The 18,067-nt window shown below is 38.7% G+C and overlaps 2 pseudogenes; both read left to right on the top strand.

Moving 5' to 3' along the window:
• LOC119821745 overlaps positions 1 to 5,912 on the top strand; it is a 44,926-nt pseudogene extending 39,014 nt beyond the window's left edge.
• A 166-nt stretch (positions 5,913 to 6,078) lies between these two features.
• On the top strand, positions 6,079 to 18,067 carry LOC119820856 (annotated as a pseudogene).

The raw sequence follows: 18,067 nt of genomic DNA, 5'->3' as shown, positions 1-18,067 counted from the left end.
ATGTGCCACCCAGGGAACAAGGCTTACATGAAGAGCCTCTTACTCTCTCAACAAGCACCCCAGGGAGGAAACAGGAAACATTGCCGCCCTACAAATACCCAGAATTCATTAGAAACCGAGAAAAAAATTGTAGACCTGCAAGTGGCTTTCAGAGGCGAGACAAACACTATGGAGTCAACTCCACCCATGACATGGAGAGTGTTTCCAGTCCTACAGTTGGGAGTCACTCTCTGAAGCAGACGAAGACCCCAGAACACTGGGTTTGTGTCCTTTCATGAGAACTTACAGCTAGCAGTCAAAGCCTCTTTTCCATTAAAAGAAACATTCGTCATTCTGAATGGAGAAATACCCTTTTCTTGCTAGCTCAGATTTAGCATAAAAGTGGCAAATAATTATACAGCATACAGCTCCAGTGAACCCACATTCAACAATTTTTGATAAATTTGATCCCTCACTGTTGTCTCCAGAAGGTGAAGAAGATAACCTCTTAGAGAGAAGACAGCTTAGTATTAAAGAAGGGGTGTAACCCACTTCCAGTGCAACAAGTACACATATCTGAACTACTGCACAGGTCAACCCATTGCATAACCTGGGACCAAAGTTAGCCCCAGGAATGATGGAAATAAGTGGAGACAGTGCTGTAGTTCCACAAAATAACAGAGACTCAGAAGAGGATTCAGCCACCCTGTGTTTGCAGTCATGGACACAGAAGCCGCAGCAGATGTCCAGGGACAGCCACTTATTTGCATATTAGCAAACAGGGAACTTGTGAAGTTCACATGCGGATCAATTACATATACTGCCTTTTGCTTGATTTGCTTTAGATCATATAGAATCCCTGTTACTGGGGTGTAATAATACTGATAAGATGCAGAAGACCTTCTGCAAGGGAAACCTGAAGGCATGTTTTTGCTCAGGGACTCTGTGCAGTCTCCCTGTTCTCTGGGAGCTTAAACTGCCTCAACAGATCCCTACACGCCCAAATCAAACAGTGGAACCACAAATGCACTATCAATACCCATGACCCTTGCAGGTTCCACTCCTCCGCTGTCACTGGGAAAGACCCTGGTTCGTGCATGTGTTTTGAACCATTGCTTGCAGACCAGACTGGCCTTGAACTCAGAGATTCGCCTGCCTCTGCCTCCCGAGGGCTGGGATTAAAGGCCCCACCACCTGACTATATGATATGATAGCTATATGATAGTTCCCTAGTTACCCACTGACATTAGAACCCACTCACCACCACCCCAACCCCCACCCCCTCCTGCTTAGGGTCTCTGTTGACTGGCCGAAGCAAGATCATAAAGAAAAAAACAAAACAAAAAAAAAACCCAGCCTTTTGTCACAGCCTAACAAACACCATCTCTGGCTGTGGCCTCAACTAGCTGATAAGCTTCTGTGCCCCACAGTGGTTTTTTTTTAATTTTTAAGTTTGCTTCTGGTTTATTAGACTTTGATGGTCTGTCCCCATCTTTGCGCGACCCCCCCTGGACCAACCAATACTTTACTACATCTGGAATGAACTACAATCCAAAAACGGAAGACACACCTGTAAGAGATTATTTTTCCTTAGTTTGAAGTCTGTGAATCCACATTTTTGTCTCCTGCCTTTTCTGACTCCACTGCACAGCGTGGGTCAGACTCAACTGACTACACTGCGTGTGTGTGGACTGCCACAATCTCAGTGGCAACCTAGACCATTGCTAGGCCAAACACCACATCTTCTTCATTCTTCTCACCTGCTCAGTAGCAGCAGTGGCTGTGGCTAGGTGACCAAAGCACTGCCACTTTCATGGGTGAAGGTCAGGGCATACTTTGTCCTCTCTGAGTCCTGGAGTAGCCCAAAGGTGGCAGCGGAACATCACCAGCACAGAGGCAGGAATATAATATTTACAAACTCTAGATATCTCTGTCTTTGTTTTTTGTCTTTAGCTCCTCTAGCTATGAAAATACATCCAAGCAACTGTAAAGATAACTGAATACTATTTCCTTGTCCCATATCTATAAATATTTACAGTTTTACTCCCATTTTTTTGCCCCACATTTTTTTTTCCTTTTTTATTATTTACTCTTTATTTTTGAGCACTCATTACTCACCTCTCTACCTGTGGTGCAATTTTTGTGGGAAGTCCCTCACGTACTCACTTGTTCACCTGGCCACACTTTTGTGCATTCTGGGGGTTTACCCTCATTGTGGTGCCATATGTCAGGGACTCGTCAAAAACACTTCTTGCCAGGGTAGGGGCATAGGGATTTAGAAATATAAGTAAAGAATATGAAGACGTGAAAAAATAAAATAGAAACCATATAATAGTACCAGCAGGGCATTTCAATGAAAACTGAAACAGTTTGCATTTAATTTTCCATATGCTTTTATACCCCAATACAAAGGGGAGAAGAAGGCAACAAAAGACTTCTTTAACATGATACAAAGGACGACTGGAACAGTTAATTGCTTTAACACTTTGAGGCATCAAGTCATTAGCATTCTGTTGTTTAGGCAGTGAAGCCAAACTAGATCAAGAATTCTGAAGGCAGCCACTCCCCAGTTAACTTCCTATTATAAAAGAAAGAGCAGAAGTATGCTTGTGTATCTTGACCATCTATCAGGATGGAATAGATCTACTTGTATGAGCCATCTTAATGTCAAAAGAACCAAGTAACCACATTCTGTGTCAGGACGTGTAGCTACACTTGTTAACCATTTTGAGAAACCTCCAAACTCTCCGACTTTAAGACAAGGTGGAAATAGGCTCACAATATCTTGAAGTAGAAACACACACATATCTTGGGAAAAGGATCATGTGGCTGGAAGATACAACTTTAATCTGGGAAACACTTTCTGCTGGAAGTCTATATAATGACATGGAAGAATGTTGCTTTTGCTCGTTTCCTTGCACTAGCCTTTTTAGAACATTTATTCCTTCACTGGCATTGGAGTTTACTACTTCTTTGTTATTCCAGCATATACTGAAGACCAGCTGTGACATCCAGTCTTGTGGACTGATTAGTAAGTTCTTGGACTTTCTGTTCATATTGGGGTGGAATAGCTGGATAGCAGGCTGTAAGCCATTCATATATGTCACACATACATTTAATATATATATATATATATACATATATATATATATATATATGGAGAGAGAGAGATAGGAGAGCTGTTACTCTAGTACTTGTATATACTGACTAATATATAAGGAAACACAGTCTTATGGCAAAGTCCATGATTCTCTGGCACTTACAACCTTTAAACCTCCCCGTTTCTTCAAAAATCTTTTTTGGACCTTATATTCAGGAGTGTTTTCTATATGTATCCATTGGGCCTGGCATTCACAGCTCTGCATTTTGGTTAGCTGTGATTTATTTGTAGTACTTTCTCTCTTTCTCTGTTGCAAAGAGAAATTTCCTTGATGACAGGTGAAGACCACCCTTGTCTGTAAGTATAAGTAAAATGTTTACATTTTTGTTAGAGATTATGGTGGTTAGTAAAGTAGTGGTTGTTGGTTCTCCTCCAAGATTCATGACTTCACCAGCACTGAGTAGTTAGCCAGGTTTCCGGTAACTGTCACAGTTTCTCTTTTGTTAAGAATTTCTTAAGTTCAACTAGAGAGCTGTTGGTTACCTCAAAGGTATGCTTGCCACTACTACACTCAGGATTTTTGTACCATGATGATCATTGATGTGGTTCATAGGCATCCTAGTTGGATAAGGCTATTCACTGGCTTCCAATTTTGGATTCTTGAATAGTGCTTCTGGTACCATGAAAGCTATTCTTCAGGGAGGAGTTTTCTTTGTTTGGGTCAAGGATTCACTCTTTATTACCCGTTGTCCTAGATTCACTATATAGACAGGCTGGTTGTGACCTCATAATTTCCTTTGCCCCTGTTTCCTCTGTGCAGGGATTAAAGTCTTATATTGGTGTAGGAAGTCCTTCTGTCTATGTGTTGCTTTCATTGGTTAATAAAGGAACTGCTTTGGGCCTATAGCAGAGCTGTAGGGGAACAGAGCTAGGTGGGGAAAACTAAACGGCATGCTGGGAGAGAGGAGGCAGAGTTGGAGAGACGCTATGGAGCCACTGCCAGAGTCAGACATGCTGGAACTTTGCTGGTAGACCACAACCTCATGGTGATACATAGATTAATAGAAATGGGTTAAATTAAGATGTAAGAGTTAGCCAATAAGAAGTTAGAGCTAATGGGCCAAGCAGTAATTTAGTTAATACAATTTCTGTGTGGTTATTTCATTTCTGGGCAGCTGGGACAAACAAGCGCGACCTCCTCCTACATTGTATAATCTTGCAAAGTATGCATAACTTTTTATTAACATGTCATGACAGCCTACTTGATAAACACAAGTAAACATATAGATATTATTTCTATTGTTATTAAAGATGTCTATCCCACTGAATTGGAAACTGTAATTGAAATAGATGTTGCCAGATCCACATAACCTATGAAATTTAAACAACATGAAATAAATATGTAAACACAAGTAGCAATGAGACTGAAGCAGCAATAAAAATGGCCCACAAACAACCCCACAGCCAGACTGACAGGATTCTATTAGAACTTCAAAGAAGAACAGCAAAACTACATAAAAACTTGAAACAAAAAGGAAGACTTCCTGTCTCTTAGTATTACCTGATAATAAACCAGGTACTGATACATCCAAAAATAAATTAAAGATTGTTGCACTAATATAAAAATTTCTATAAGTAGTTCTCTCCCCCCTTTCTCTGTCTCTCTCTGTCTCTCTCTCTGTCTCTGTCTCTTTCTCTCTCTCTCTCATACACACACACACACACACACACACACACTCCTACCTCTCTACTATTCTAGTCTACATTTCCAACAAATTGTTCATCTCCATTTATTTTTTCTTGGGGCACACTGAGATTAACCACGACCATCTGTGAGTCTGTGGGTTTGAACCTATGTGTTGGCGCCTGGAGGATTCAGAAGAGGTCTACACCGAAAGATAGTGAGTGATTCTTTTCCTCCAATCCATCCATGGCCAACATTTGAGACATAAAGAGTGGGCCTTGTGAGCCTTTCCCTTTCCTAGACTGATTGTGGTCTAGTGTGAGGTCAGTACAGGTAAGTTGCTGTTGCTTAGTGATTACAACAGCTGTGTGTTGTCTTAAGAATGGCATATTTTAGCCCTTCTTCCTCTTTACCTTCTTACTCCCTTTGCTCCTCCTCTTTTTCAATGTTCTGAGAGCCATGAAAGGGATGGTGAACTGAATTTTCAGGGCTGGGAATGTATATCTTATTTATTTTCTGCATTTGGGACAGCAAGAGTCTCTGCATTCACCAGTGCAATAAAAAAATTCTAAACTGGGCTATGGTAGTGCATGCATCCCTTTAATACAGCATTCGGGAGGCAAAGGCAGGCGGATCTCTGTTCAAGGCCAGCCTGGTCTACAAGAGCTAGTTTCCAGGACAGACAGGCTCCAAAGCTACAGAGGAAAAAAATGTATATTTTATCTCAGAGCACCTTTAACAAGGTTTGTTCGTGAGCTATTAAAATGACAAGACCACCATCTAGTCGTGGGAGCCCTATAGCGCGGGATGAACTCAGCACTGGGCTTCTTAGCACTGACTTCTGGAGACACCTATTTCTTTTCAAAATCCAAATTCCTGATTGTTCTCCAAGGAACAATTGTAGTATATGATTTTGGCTTCTCATGTTTGTGTTTGTGTGTCAGAATTAGCGTGTCATCGTTTGGTGTAAGTATGTATGTAGCCCAGACAGCTGGTAATCAAGGCGAGGTAATCATCTTTTATCTAAAGGGTTCAGAACTCACTGTGGGGTCAGACACCGGGATGCAGCGTCCTCCTAGATCCAGTTCTGGTCATGGCTGGCAGCAAGCATGTGGGGAGACTGTGCAGAGAGGGTCTTGGGTAGCCTGACACCTGGAGCTGTGTGGAAGGCAGCCTGAGATGTACTAGGGCTGACCAGTCAAGATTGGGCGGGACACCCACACGGAAAAGGGCAGTTGCGAGGACGTGTCCCATTGGTTGGACGCAGGGGAATTCTGGTGGTTGGGAGGGGCTGGAGCAGTGACGTAAACGGAAGCTAGGACATAATATGAGCCCGGAGAAATTGGAAAGCAGTGTCAGCAGTGCCAAAAGCTCATTCCCTGTCGTTCCTCCGTGACCTGCAGCGTGGAAAATCGTATGGTTCAGACCTGGGTGCGGAGGATACTGCACGGTGACGTGGAAACACGAAAACTCCCCGGAGCCATAGTCGCCGCGAGGCGGCCTGGGAAAGTCAGCAGTCAGCAGCGCAGTGGCGGGAACGGCAGCCCTGCGGCCCTGGAACCTCGCAGGTCAGAGGCGCTGCGGGGCTGGGACACAGCAGCGATAGGACCAAGGATGCAATCATTTTCTCTGCTGTTGATAAGGAAGCCGGCTCTGAGGTTCTGGCTGTGAATGTCTTCTTCCCTTAGTGTATTTTAGATCATATAGAATAAACCTGCTCTTTTTCAAATTGGTCTTCTGATTGCAAAATATTCTTGTAGAAATAATCTAATGGAATATTTGAATTTATCTGTTGAGATTTGCAAGCACGATTCTCTTTGTTATGGTGGAGACCACAAAGCTGTTAAAGATTACCATCATGAATACAAACTTCCGTGTTATACCACTTCCCTATTCAAGAAAGTACTGGCACTCTTACCTGGAGACTTGGAGTCGCTGAGAGTTTTACATAACAGTCATTAAAGGAACGCCTGCAAATTTCATTGAGTCTGAAAGCATATATATTTCTTTTGCAAGTTCCACAGTATCCTTGTAAACACTAACTTGTAAAAGTAAGCTTTTATCTACCATTAATTTTCCATCTGAGACATATGCACACTGGGATGTAAATACAGTATTCTGAACAGTGTCTGCCTGGCCTTGTGGCCCAGGCTTTTAATCCCAACACTAAGTAGGCAGAGGCAGGTGGATCGCAGTCAGTTGGAGGCTGGGAAGGGGTACATAGCGACTTCAAGGACAGCCAGCACTACACAGGAAAAGCCTGTGTCCGGGGAAAACAGAAAAGGGAAAAGAAATATAAATATATTATATTATAGAATAATATTAGAAAGCATCCTTTGAATAATTCTGATAACGCATCTATATCAGAAAAATGTCTACAAGAGTCTTGTCTCTTTAGTTCCAAGTAAAACATTCTGTTCATGGACAAATGACCAAACTGTTTTTTTGGTTCTTGTGTTTGATGTGTTGAGACCTGAACTCACAGTGTAGCCTAAACTTATCATGTAGACCAGACTGAAATGGAAAACACAGAGTTCCACCCACCGGTTTTTCCCAAATGCTAGGGTTCTAACTAAATGTGCTTTCCAAATAGTTTCAGTATTCTGACACTGCAGAACAATTGGGGCGTCACTTGTGTAATCCTGTATTTACTTTTCTCTTCATCTACTGGGCACAGTACTGTGTGATAAATACAAATACTTCCTGAACAATCTCTTTCTCATGTGCAGGGCTCACAGATCACCCAGATCTGCTCCCCTGTGCAGCAGAACAAAGGGCCTGGAAGGAGAGGAGACAGCAGCTAAGGATGCAGGTACGGTGGAGGGATTGGTGAAGGGGAGAAAAGGGGATCGAGTGAATGTGGAAGTGTGACAGGAAATCAGTTTTGCCACTTTCTGTTTCACTAGAAATAATTCTGGAGACTTCCACTGAGAAAATTTCTTCAGTTGTCGTAATGTTAGCATGAGAAAACTTTCTACAAAAGAATTGATAATGGAGTCAAATAAATTTTTATTTGACTATGTTTGCCAGTGATGTCTTTATTCACTCATCTCTGATCGTGTTTTCATAACATTAAATCCTTTGCATTTCTTTGATTTTATTACCATATAAAATGGTGAAAATTAAACCTCTAGGTTTATTTGTTTTATTATTTATTGTTTATTTATTTAGAATTTTTGAGGTTTGTTATTATAGCACATTCTCTACATTTCAGTGTTTTTGTATCCATTCCTGAAAATAATGCCACAAATTTTTGAGAAGAACCAGGAAGTACATGTACAGCCTGCTAAACTCCCATCTATGCTGTCTCCTATTGTCTGTTAGCAATTTGGATAAATATTTAGAATGCAGTAAGGACTTAGGCTGATTTAGTAAAGCACTGATTGTAGTTTCTCCCAGATCCATGCCTCTACTATCCCTGGGGAAACTGGCCAGGTTTCCAGTACCAGGCATGATTTCCCTCTTGTGGAGAGGGTCTTAAGTTCAATTAGAAGCTGTTGGTTACTATCAAGTGTGCCACTCTTGCACACTTAGGGCTGTCGTGCAGTGCAGATCATTGTTGTGGTTCATAGGAGTCACAGATGGGTAGGAGATCTGGTTGGCTACCTCCTCTGGTAAGTTGCATGTTGCCTTCTGGTACCGTGAAAGCTTGTCCCCAGGCAGAAAACTTTCATGGCAGTTCATCTCAAGTCCTTTAGGATTTGTTTCTGAAGTGTGTGGCTTCTTCAACACTAGGCACTCAACTTCTGCCTCTAAGAGTCAACCGTGGGCAAAAGCTATACTCATTAATTTTCGGAAGTCTCTTTGACAAATGTGACCAACAACTTCAAAACAGGCTTCTTAGACCTGGTGTTGGTCTATGTTAGAAAATCTATGCCTCTTGTGAGGAGAATCATGAGCCCTGTTGGGAAATTTTCATTTATACTCTATGTATATGTATTTTAGGGTTTGTTTTGATTTTTGCTGGTAACAGTTAAGGAATAGGTGGTTTCCTTATGATGTTTTTAGACATTCTTACTGTTTCCTGTCCCTACTCCATAATTAAATCCTCACCCCCTTTTCCCATTTCCCCCTTTATATTACTTGTTCCCTGTTACTCTGTTAGTACTATTCCCCTACAATGGTCTTCTTTTACTTTCAGGTTTCTGCATTCACTCCAGGTTGTGTACTCACACTGAAGATTTGGAGCTAGGAACATCCTATGAGAGAGAACATGCATTGTCTGTGTTTCTGGATCTGGGTTACCTCACTCAATATGATCATTTCTAAGTCCATCTATTTACCTGCAAAGGTCATCATTTTAAATTTCTTCACAGCTGAATCATATTCCATAGTGTATATTACCATACTTTCACTATCCATTTGCCAGTGGAAGGACACTTATGTTGTTTACATTTTGTAGCTATTGTGAGTAGAGTAGCAATGAACATGGCTGAGCACATATCTGTGGAGTAGGATATCGAGTCCTTTGAGTGTACACCAAGGAATGAAACTGGGTCATGTGATCAATTTATTTATCTTGAGGATTTGCTTATTTAATTGAGGATTCTCTGATTTGATTTTTCAGAGTGGCTTGTTTTTGTTGTTGTTGTTATTGTTGTGCATGGCATTTTTATTTACTACAGCTTTGTTTTTATGCTACTGCAGATTGGATTACTGGCAGGTAGTATTTTTCTTCCTTCTTTTTGAGAAGTAGTGGTGTGCTGTCTTGCTCATTGATTTTTTTCCAGTTCTTCTATATTATTTATTCTTAACATGAAATTTTTATTTCCCCTTTTCTCATGGATAATTCTGCTGAATCTCCTGTGTATGTTTTGCCTCTAATTTATTATCTACAGTGCCCCTTTAATGAAATTAATTGTGTTGATTGGTGAGTGTCTTAAAATGCACTTATGTCTCCATCAATTTTAAGAGAGTACTTTTCTTTGTGCAGCAAGATTCTTGGTGGTGATTTTTTTTCAAGCTTCAAACTTCAAATGTCTTTCCATGCTCTCCTGTTTTTCAGATCACTGACCTGACATCTGGTAGAATTCTGTTGCTTGCACATTTTCATATGTTTTGACGTTGTTCTTTAACAGCTTTTAGTATTAATTTTATCTCTTCCTTTTTGACTCCTTGACTTGAAAGGGAAGCAAGCCCTCTATTCATTGTTTCTGAAAGAGAAACTCAAGGAAGAGGAACAATAAGAATGTCTGATTCTACAGTAAACATGTCACAGGTTAGTGGTCCTTTCTACTCTTTATCTAAAATTCTTATACTTTGATACATTGAAAGCATTTAATTTTCTGCTCTGGATAATATTTTTAAATTTTATTATGAACAATTCTGTAAAGAGACAAATAACAAAAATCACACACTTAAATTAAACAGACCCAAAGACTATACAACTCAGTGTTCTTTTATATAGTTACAGTCATCACAGGAAACAGAAGCTCTGGAGCCTCACATGGGATTTTATATTTTCGCAACCCAATATATTTTTTAGTTACTTATCCACCACCAAATTCCCTCAAACCCTTTGATAGAATTATAATTCTTCACTACACTGTGCCAGAGGGCCTGGAAGATCCATATGGGATTGTATGTGTGCTATGTATATGGAATGATTCCTATTCCTGATTATTTCTTGTAACTGAATAAATAAAGTCAATTCTGTATCATCTGCCATAATTCAGCAGTTTCCAATGTGCAATACAACTTTTTCTATGTATTGCAGATCAGTAACTATGTTAAGAGATTTCTTAAAATCCATTAATATTATGAGAATATTATATAATTCTGACTTTTGGACAGAGTCACAAGGGTTTTGAGCCACTTTACTTAGATTTTCTGATTTATAGCATGCCTTTTCTAACTTATTTGCATAAGTATAGAATGTAGGGGTTCCAAATATTGGGGTTCCCTGTACAATGGGAGGAAGAATCCTGTTAGTTCTCTGTATAAATTTTATTCTTTTGCTTTTGGGATATTTGTTGTTAATCTCTCCCCAAAATTACAGCAAACTCTTTCCCAAGGTTCATTTTCTGCCCATAATTTGTTTGTCAGTTTCATCATTTGTAAAAAGTACTACAATTTCTGCTAGGTTTATTCCTGCTAATTGATGAAGTCTTAGTGTTCCTTTAAGAATTAATTCAGAGAACTTTTTCAAATAAGTTTTTAAATTTTTACTCTGTTTATGTGGTAAAAAGATCTATTCTAATATAATATTTTTCCTCTGCATTAATATCCTTATAGGAAAATTCTTAGAGGACAAAATAACCAAAATGCAGTCATACTTTGGATCCAAATGATCTACATCTGCATTCTGTAATTTCTTTTCTACCAAAGCCAATTCTTTCTCAGCTCCATCTAGTAATTATTTTCAACTATTAAGTCCTTGTCACCTCAAAGGTTTTAAACAGACTACTCAGTTCATCATTTTTTTACCCCAATAGTGGATTATAGATAGGGAATGTTTCCTGATAATCTTTGAAAGTTATTAAGTCTGCAATCAATCTTTTGCGCCTTTTCGGCTCTAATTTTTTGTAGACCTATCTTATATCCTAAGTAATTAATAGAAGCTCTTCTTTCTACTTGTTCAGAAGCAATTTGTAATCCCCAACAAGGCAAAATTTTCTTTACTTAATTCAAACATTCTTTCTTCTTCATCTACATTTGGGTTAGCTAGTAAAATATTGTCTATATAATGGTAAACTATACATTGAGGAAATTGCTTATGTATCATTTCCAGTGACTCACATACAAAATATTGGTAAAGGATGGGGCTATTTGACATTCCATATGGAAGAATCTTTCATTGATATCTCTTACAAGGCTGAGAATTATTTTAAGTAAGTGCCATGAAGGCAAATTTTTATTTTTTATGTAATGGTACAGTGAAGAAGCAATCTTTTAAATCAGTAACTATAAGAGACCATCTTTTAGGCAACAGAGAAGGCAAAGGAATTCCAGACTGTAGAGAGCCCTTTAACTGAATCACCTTATTAAGAACTCTTAGACCTGTTACCATTCTCCATTTTCCAGATTTCTTTTTAATAACAAATACAGGAGAATTCCAATGGCTGATTGATTCTTCAATATGCTGAGCATTTAGCTGCTCCTGTACCAGCTGTTCCAAGGCCTACAGTTTCTCTGCTGTTAAAGGTCATTGCTTAACCCGTACAGGTCTGTGTGTCAACTATTTTAAAGGTAGGACTGTTGGTACTGTTGAAAGATCAACAGCTGTTGTGCTCTGTTCTTGTGTAATCTGAATCGTTGGTGACTTTTCTTTATATTATCTTTAATATCTTTCCCAGAAACTAACATTAATTTATGGTTTGTTTCTAAGATTGGGGGAATGTTAATCTGAGTAATGCATTGCTGTAAAAAATAATATCCCCATAAATTCATTGCTATATTAGCCACATATGGCTTGAGTTTTCCTCTTTGTCTTTCTTGCCCTGTACATTTGACTCATCTTGTGTTCTGTTTTACCTGAGATAATATTCTAATACCTAAAAGATGAACATTTACCACCTGAAGAGGTCATCATATAAAGATTGCCTTTTATGTTGGCATAATCTCCCTCTCTAAGAGTTTGGTCTTGGGAGATTTCCATACCTCTAGCCCTACTTTACTTTTCAAAGGTCTTAGCATCATCTTTCTACCAGATGGTTCACTGTGAGGACCGGGCTCCAAGATTGCTATAAACAAATTTCTCCAGTATTTTTTGTTGTTTTTGGTTTTTTTTTTGAGACAGGGTTTCTCTGTAGGTTTGGAGCCTGTCCTTGAACTAGTTCCGTAGACCAGGCTGGCCTCGAACTAATAGAAATCCACCTGCCTCTGCCTCCTGAGTGCTGGGATTAAAGGCATGTCCCACCATTGCCCAGCTAAATTTCTCCAGTATTGAGGGATAATTCTATTATAAGTTGAACACGAGTATAACATCTGCTTCATAAAAGGTGAATGCCTTCCATACCTACACTTTTTTTAAAGATTTATTTATTTATTATGTATACAGTATTGTGTCTGCCTGCAGGCCAGAAGAGGGCACCAGATCTCATTACAGATGGTTATGAGCCACCATGTGGTTGCTGGGAACTGAACTCAGGACCTTTGGAAGAGCAGGCAGTGCTCTTAACCACTGAGCCACCTCTCCAGCCCCCCATACCTACACTTTTACTATTTAATGGTGTGGAATTATACCTAGAGTTTTGTTGTCTGAAGTTTTCTGTCCTGCCTAGTTCCTGCAATTGTTAAGTCCCAAAGAAATCACACAGAGGTCTACATTAGTTATAAACTGATTGGCCTAGTATCTCAGGCTTCTTATTAACTCTTACAACTTATATTAGCCCATTATTCTAGTATATGTTAGCCACATGGCTCAGTGCCTTTTTCAGCCAAACAGTCACATCTTGATTCTTCTGTGGCTGGTCAGGACTGCAGAGAAATGGGCTTCCTTCTTCCCAGAATCTCCTTTTCTCGTCGACCCGCCTCTACTTCCTGTCTGGTTACCCATCTATACTTCCTGCCTGGCTACTACACAATCAGCATTTATTTAAAATATAATTGACAGAATATAGACATTTGTACCACCCAACTGAACCTGTTAGAATAGAGTCCTGTGAGGCCCAAATATACACCGGATTGATTGTTGTCAGTATTTTACTGTGATCTACAAATACAGCACTTAAGGCTTATTACCTCATCATGAATTTTACTTCTGAGGCATGTCTGCTGTGATCATGTGCAACATAAGCACTACAACCATAGCAGATAGAAAACCATGTCCATGCCTTAAATATGCATCTTGTTTCCTGTATACTGCTTATAAGACTATTTTATCATCCTGTTTTCACAGTGTTAGAACATTCTTGATAAAATGTGGCTGTATTGGAAATCATCTTTTTTTTAAAGATTTATTTATTGGTTATATACAGCATGTTTTCCTGCACACCAGAAGAGGGCATCATATCTCATTACAGATGGTTGTGAGCCACCATGTGGTTGCTGGGAATTGAACTCAGGACCTCCGGAAAAGCAGCTAGTGCTCTTAACCTCTGAGCCATCTCTCCAGCCCCTGGAAATCATCTTTTTGAGTAATTATCCTCACTTACCTACATTCCATCTCCTTATAACCAGGAAAGCACTTCCAGGTAGCACATGGTCAAATCATGCTTTTTTGTTTCAGGGTCTGTTGACATTCGGGGATGTAGCTGTGGACTTCCCCCAGGAGGAGTGGGAGTACCTGGACTCTGCCCAGAGAGCTTTGTATATTGATGTAATGTTGGAAAATTATAACAACTTGGTCTCTGTGGGTAAGAACATTTTGCTTGTAGAACTAGTAAACCATTTTTTGTTTGTTCTGGCTTCATAGGATGTAAAATCTGTTAAGCTGTCCTTGAAACACCAGGAGACAAGGCAAAGTTTAGTAGTGGGAAAAAACTTCATGCTATTTAGGTTTCTTTTTCCATTTTCCATTTCAGAGGTGTCATATAGTCTTCATTTTCGTTCCAAGATTCATCTATAAGTGCATAGTACATAGTATTTCCACTCAAGTTTTCTTTTTAAAAAAGATTTATTAATGTATTTATTTATTTATTATTTATATAATGTTCCATCTAAATGCCAGAAGAACGTATGAGATCTCATTATAGATGATTGTGGGCACCATGTGGTTGCTGAGAATTGAACTCAGGACCTCTGGAAGAAGAGCTAATGCTCTTCTGAGTCATCTCTCCATCCCATCCACTTGTATCTTAATGTTTCATGTCCATTATTGCAGTTGACGTGGTTTAGTTGTTAGAAAAATTCCTGATACACAAACTGGAAATATTTGGAAATATTAAAAATCCTGAAGATTTTGACGAGAAATAACAATTGAGAAATCCTGCTTAAATTCTTCTGCTTTGTATTTTCATGTACTGAGCCCAGTACTGTGTTAGTCTTCTGTATTATTTTTTAAAAGTTCTAGCATATGTCAGGGAGTACCTCAAAGCACATGTAGATATTGTATGCAAGGTAGGCCTAGTCACCTGCCCAGAGAGAATAAGATTTCCCTGGAATGTGGAGATGAGAGAGAGTAGCTACAACTAGGGTGGGCTAGTAATTGAGTAGGAGAACAGTGAAGACTTCAAGAGAAATAAAAAGCAAGAGCTGAGAATGTTTTGTGATATTCAATTCCTAAAAAGATTCTTGACCATTTAACTTATTATACAGTCTTGGCCCCAGGATGCATCTTGCTTTCATTACTATTAGAATATGTTGAATCTCATTATTCCTGAGTTATGGTGATTAAATACTAGTATGAAATGTGATTTTATTTGACTATGTTGAAATCAGATTGGAATAACTTTACAAAATCCTAAGTCTAATGTTGAATCCAGGAAATAGGATTATTTTTTAATTGCCTTCCTTGTATGCATATCTTCATATTACATGCTTAATTTTCTTGTCAGTCAAGAATACACAAACATAATTCTGGAAAATAATCACAGGAGTCAGTTACAAAAGCAAAAGAAACAGCAGTTTGTGGAGCTCAGACTGTGCGGTGTAGATATAAGCAGTAGTTGTCCATGACAACCCAACAACTAGAGTCTCTGATGTCTGTCAGAATACTGTTTTGAAGAATCTAAGGTGTTTTTCTAGAGAGAAAAATAAATCCTGTACTGCTTTTGATTAAGACTATAAACTTGAAGGAATTGGGTGTTCTCAACAGTACTGTTTATTGCCTATCACTTAATAAGAATAAACACCATGAACCTTGGATTAAAACTCCTCTTCATCAATTTCTGAAAAGAAATATTTAAAGCTAGAAACATGTATTTTAAATATAATCACTCAGTGAGCTCTACCCCAAAACTAATTAATGAACCTCAATTATTTTTCCATCTTTTTCCCAGTTATTTCTAATAGAGATGAGATATCTGTTATATATCACTGACTTTGAAGGCTTTCATGCTATTTTTCTGAGAATCCATACAATTACAATGGATGAAAAATGTTGAGTACTGGGAATTCTAGTCTAAATAGTTTCAGGTTGACATACTTTAAGAGAGAATTTAGGGGAACAATTATTTATCAAATGTTTAATCTTGGAACAAACCCTATTAATCTGAATTGTGCTCATTTTCAGAGAACTATTGCAAATGTGATCCTGCTCATCAACATATGAATAAAGAAAAGAAGTCATGTCAGTCTAATGAGCTTAGCAAAGTCCTTCATGACCCCTCTACATGTGCACTTAAAAATACAAGTGAAACTACACAACACTCTAATAACTGCAGATGCAGTAATCACAGAGATGCCTCTATTGACTCATCAAACCTAGACAGACATGAAAGCATGCCCACTGGAGAAGAACCTCGCAAATCTAGAGACCGTGAGAAATCTTTAAGTTTGTGTTCCAGCATTACTCAAGATCAGAGACTTTACACTTTAAAGAAAGACAACAGGCAGGAAGAATATGATGATCATTTCAGCTCTGCATACAGTCTTTTGCAACAACCAATCTACATTGGAAAGACACCCCACCAATGTGCAAAATGCAGGAAATGCTTCAGTACTGCCTCATGCCTCACAGTACATAAGAGAATTCATACTGGAATTAAACCCTACAAGTGCAATGTTTGTGAAAAGTCCTTCACCCAGTGGTCAAGTCTTAAAACACATCAAAGACTACATACTGGGGAGAAACCTTACAAATGCAAAGAATGTGGAAAGTCATTTCCTCAATTATCAGCATTTAATAGCCATCAGAAAAGGCATACTGGAGAGAAACCTTACAAATGCAAGGAATGTGACAGATCCTTTGCCCACTATTCCAATTTCAGGAGACATCAGAAAATGCATACTGCTGGGAGACACTATAGTTGTCAAGAATGTGGCAAAGTCTTTCATCAGTTTTCACACTTTAAAAGCCATTACAGACTCCACACTGGAGAGAAGCTTTACAAATGCAATAACTGTGACAGATCCTTTCCCCACTATTCATCATTGAGTAGGCATAGGAAAACTCATTCTCTAGAGAAGTTTCACAAATGCAAAGACTGTGGTAAGTCCTTTTTTGAATTATCACACCTTAAGAGACATTACAGAATCCATGCTGGTGAAAGGCCTTACAAATGTGAGGTGTGCGACAAGTCCTTTACTTTGAACTCAACTCTTAGAACACATCAGAAAATTCATACTGGGGAGAAACCTTACAAATGTATGGAATGTGACAAGTCCTTTACCAAACATTCAGATCTTAGAAGACATCAGAGTGTTCACACTGGAGAGAAACTTTACAGATGTAAGGAATGTGATAAGTCTTATACTAGCTGCTCATATCTTAGAGCACATCAAAAAATTCATACTGGAGAGAAACTTCACAAATGCAAAGACTGTGGCATATCCTATATCCATATTGCAAGTCTTAGAAGACATATGAGAGTTCATACTGGAGAGAGACCTTACAGTTGTAAGGAGTGTGACAAATCTTTTACCAGTTGCTCAAATCTCAGAAGACATCAGAGTGTTCACACTGGGGAGAAACCATACAAATGTATGGAATGTGAGAAGTCCTTTACCCAGGACTCACATCTTAGAACACATCAGAGAGTTCACACTGGAGAGAGACCTTACAGTTGTCAGGAATGTAACAAGTCTTTTTCTCACTCTTCTGGTTTAAGGAGACATCAGAAAATCCATATTGGAGATAAACCACATAAATCCAAAGACTGACATATTCTTTAAACAGAATTTGAATCTTAGGAGACATTAGAAAATTCATACTGGAGAGAAACACAACCATTGTAAATAATGTGACCTACCATTTTCTGGTATTTTTACTTAAAAATCACAACAGAATAAAAATTAGAAACGTAAAGATAAGAAAATTGTGAAAGTCTTTTTTCTTATTTTTAGTCTTATATGACAGAAATTGGAAGTTTATTTTCTATAATGTACCTTTTTTCATAATAATATCTATTGTCTTCATAGAATATGTACCACATGATCCCATTCCATTTGAATGTAGACAGTGTTAGTATAAAGTTAACATCAATCATTTCTTTATAACAAAATAATTCTTTAGCCTGGCATGGTAGTCTGTACAGGTACATAATCGTAGCACTTGGGAGGTGGAAGCAGGAGGATCAGGAGTTCAAAGCCAGACTTAGCTATGTAGTAAGTTCTCAGCCAGCCTGAATTGTATGACATAATTTTTCAAGAAGATGATTTTTTTGACAGTTTTATCTGTCTGACTGCCTGCCAGTATCTGTCTGTCTGTCTGTCTTGTGATTATATGCATCAAGTATTATTCTCTTTTCTCCCTTCTTCTCCCC

This window comes from Arvicola amphibius, chromosome 8, assembly GCF_903992535.2.
Source record: "Arvicola amphibius chromosome 8, mArvAmp1.2, whole genome shotgun sequence".
Classification (NCBI taxonomy): domain Eukaryota; kingdom Metazoa; phylum Chordata; class Mammalia; order Rodentia; family Cricetidae; genus Arvicola; species Arvicola amphibius.
Note: the sequence above shows the minus strand (reverse complement) of the source record. Positions and strands in the feature narration are given on the sequence as shown.